Source organism: Grampus griseus (assembly GCF_964374135.1).
Source record: "Grampus griseus genome assembly, chromosome: 1".
Lineage (NCBI taxonomy): Eukaryota > Metazoa > Chordata > Mammalia > Artiodactyla > Delphinidae > Grampus > Grampus griseus.
In genome coordinates this window covers 107,506,682-107,510,364 of record NC_139017.1, presented here as the reverse complement: position 1 = coordinate 107,510,364, position 3,683 = coordinate 107,506,682, and positions in this window count along the sequence as shown.

Here is a 3,683-nt window from a genome sequence, read left to right as displayed (position 1 = left end):
AGGATTAATCTCCAAAATTTATAAGCAACTCATGCAGCTCAATAACAAAAAAACAAACAACCTAATCCAAAAATGGACAGAAGACCTAAATAGACATTTCTCCAAAGAAAATATACAGGCTGCCAACAAACACATGAAAGAATGCTCAACATCATTAATCATTAGAGAAACGCAAATCAAAACTACAATGAGGGCTTCCCTGGTGGCGCAGTGGTTGAGAGTCTGCCTGCCGATGCAGTGGACACGGGTTAATGCCCCGGTCCGGGAAGATCCCACATGCCGCGGAGCGGCTGGGCCCGTGAGCCATGGCCGCTGAGCCTGCGCGTCCGGATCCTGTGCTCCGCAATGGGAGAGGCCGCAACAGTGAGAGGCCCACGTACCGCAAACAAACAAACAAAAAGAAACTACAATGAGATATCATCTCACATCAGTCAGAATGGCCATCATCAAAAACTCTAGAAACAATAAATGCTGGAGAGGGTGTGGAGAAAAGGGAACACTCTTGCACTGCTGGTGGGAATGTGAATTGGTACAGCCACTATGGAGAACAGTATAGAGGTTCCTTAGAAATCTACAAATAGAACTATCATATGACCCAGCAATCCCACTATTGGGCATATACCCTGAGAAAACCGTAATTCAAAGAGTCATGTACCAAAATGTTCATTTCAGCTTTTTTTACAATAGCCTGGAGATGGAAACAACCTACATGTCCATCATCGGATGAATGGACAAAGAAGATGTGGCACATATATACAATGGAATATTAGTCAGCCATAAAAAGAAAGGAAATTGAGCTATTTGTAATGAGGTGTATAGACCTAGAGTCTGTCATACAGAGTGAAGTAAGTCAGAAAGAGAAAGTCTGGTACTGTATGCTAAAACATATATATGGAATTTAAGGGAAAAAAATGTCATGAAGAACCTAGGGGTAAGACAGGAATAAAGACACAGACCTACTAGAGAATGGACTTGAGGATATGGGGAGGGGGAAGGGTGAGCTGTGACAAAGCGAGAGAGTGGCATGGACATATGTACACTACCAAATGTAAAATAGATAGCTAGTGGGAAGCAGCCGCATAGCACAGGGAGATCAGCTCGGTGCTTTGTGACCGCCTGGAGGGGTGGGATAGGGAGGGTGGGAGGGAGGGAGAAGCAAGAGGGAAGAGATATGGGAACATATGTATATGTATAACTGATTCACTTTTTAATAAAGCGGAAACTAACACACCATTGTAAAGCAATTATGCTCCAATAGAGATGTAAAAAAAAAAAAAAAGAAGCAAAGAAAAAAGAAGGGCTAATAAAATTCTAAGGGAGTATCTACAAGGAGATTAAGCTACCAATTCACTGTATTCTTCAATTTAAAGTTTGTGTAACAGTTGGTTAAATCCAGCATAATATCTACAGGAATTAACTATGACATCTAAGAATGGCTGGACTGTAGCATGAGTGGGTGTGTGAGGTTGTGATGTTTCATAAATCTCTGAATCAGTACACCATACCCATAGGTGAAATCTCAACATTTCCTTCTTTATATCTCACGTTACAAAGAATGGCATTTGCTTTTCATTCATTTTATGTAACTCTTTGAAAGGTAGTATATATAAAAAATAATTTGCTATTACCTCAACACTTCCGTGAGGCATCCAGAAAAATATCTTTCAGGAAGAAGAGGCAACAGGAAAAGAATAAAGAAATAAGTTTTAATAAAGATCATGAAAAGAAACTTGGTTAGAGATTAAGTTTTTGGAATTTTATGACAATATGATTTTATACCTCTGTTGACCATTTCAGTTTCAGATACAACTTAAGAATTGTTTATTGAAAGGTTTTCTGTCACCAAAATTATCAAAAAATGAATAATTGAATTCTGAAAGACCTGTAATTAAGTTTTCATGGCAAAACAGTCATTTGAAAATTCCATTATTCAACCTAAAATTGAAACAAAATAAAAATTCTATTGATTTATAGCAATTAATTATAGCAATCCACATTCTCTTGGATCTTGTACTGTTAAGTACTAGTCTGTAATAGAAACAAAAAGAAACTGCTTTCAAAATAATTTTCTAGGCTGATACTCACTGATTCGCCCTTTTGAAAAGTAGTATATGTTGCGTATACTTTAAAAACATGGATTCTGGAACTGGATTCATAGGCAGTGCCTATGTTTTACTATTTCTGTACTCTAAAGAGCAGAACACTGAGCAGTATGGAGATTTCTCAAAAAATAAGAAAAACAGAACTACCATATGATCCAGCAATTACACTCCTCGATATTTAACCAAAGAAAAGAAAAACATGAAATAGAAAAGATATATGCATCCTTATGTTCATGGTAGCATTATTTACAAACGCCAAGAAATGAAAGTAACCCAAGTGCCCATCAATAGATGAATGGACAAAGAAGATGTAGTATATATATGTAATGAATTATTACCCATAAAAAAGAATGAAATCTTGCCATTTGTGACAACATGGTTGGATGTAGAGGGTATTATGCTAGGTGAAATAAGTCAGACAGAGCAAGACAAATACTGTATGATTTCATTTATATGCGAAATATAAAGAATACAACAAACCAGTGAACATAACAAAAAGGAAACAGACTCACAGATATAGAGAACTAGTGATTACCAGTGGGAAGAGGGAAGAAGGGTCGGGCAAGATAGGGGTAGGGGACTAAGAGTTACAAACTACTATGCATAAAATAAGCTACAAGGATATACTGTACAATACAGGGAATACAGCCAATATTTTATAAATGTAAATGTAATATAATCTTTAAAAATTGTGAATCACTATGTTGTACACCTGAAACATAATATTGTACAACTATACCTCAATTTTTAAAAAGAATCACATGACTGTTAAATGACAAAGGCAAGGGTCAGGTTTAGATTCATCTGACTCTAAAGCCAGCTTACAATGCTATGTGTACAACTATTTCAAGCTAAGGAATATTGGCAGATTTGTGTTCAATCCAAAAAAGAAATCTAATTGAAGCATCTTAAGTTTTCAAGTTATACAAGGACTTAAATCATTCAGTGCTATTTGAAAACTGAAATATCCAAGAAGTCATCAGAAAAAGTAACAAAAAAAAAAACATTTCCCCCTTGACCCATAGCTGTTCCCAACCACTGTGCTTATAATATGACTCTCATCTAAAGAATAGAAATCCTAATTCACTGCCCCTCCCACTCTAGTTTCTTTATTCATTTTTGGTTTGTTTTGTTTTTTAAACAAGCCTTTTTATTTTCCTGGTGCTTTTCATTTCAGTTCCTCATCCTTCCACAGAGCGCTTTTCTGTAAATAGATCCCAGAACTGGAGAATATCTAATACTATTTGATGATGATGACAATGAAGACAAAGAATGATCACCATGATGAGGATGATTACTACACAAACAATCTAAAAGAATTGCTCAATTCAATGAGTATTTAACCTTAGCTGTCTTAGAAAGTATGATAAATGTTCAGCATAATCCCCATTGCTACTTAACAATTAAAGAACTCTTTAGAATAAGATAAAGAAGTTCATCAAAATATTTTAGTAATAATATATATATATTTTAGTAATATATTTTTGCAAATATTTGGGTCTAGAGTCAAATTTCTGAGTTAAGCAGATAAATAAATACTCTCCTTACATTTCCAATAGGTTTATTGTAACATGCGAAAAA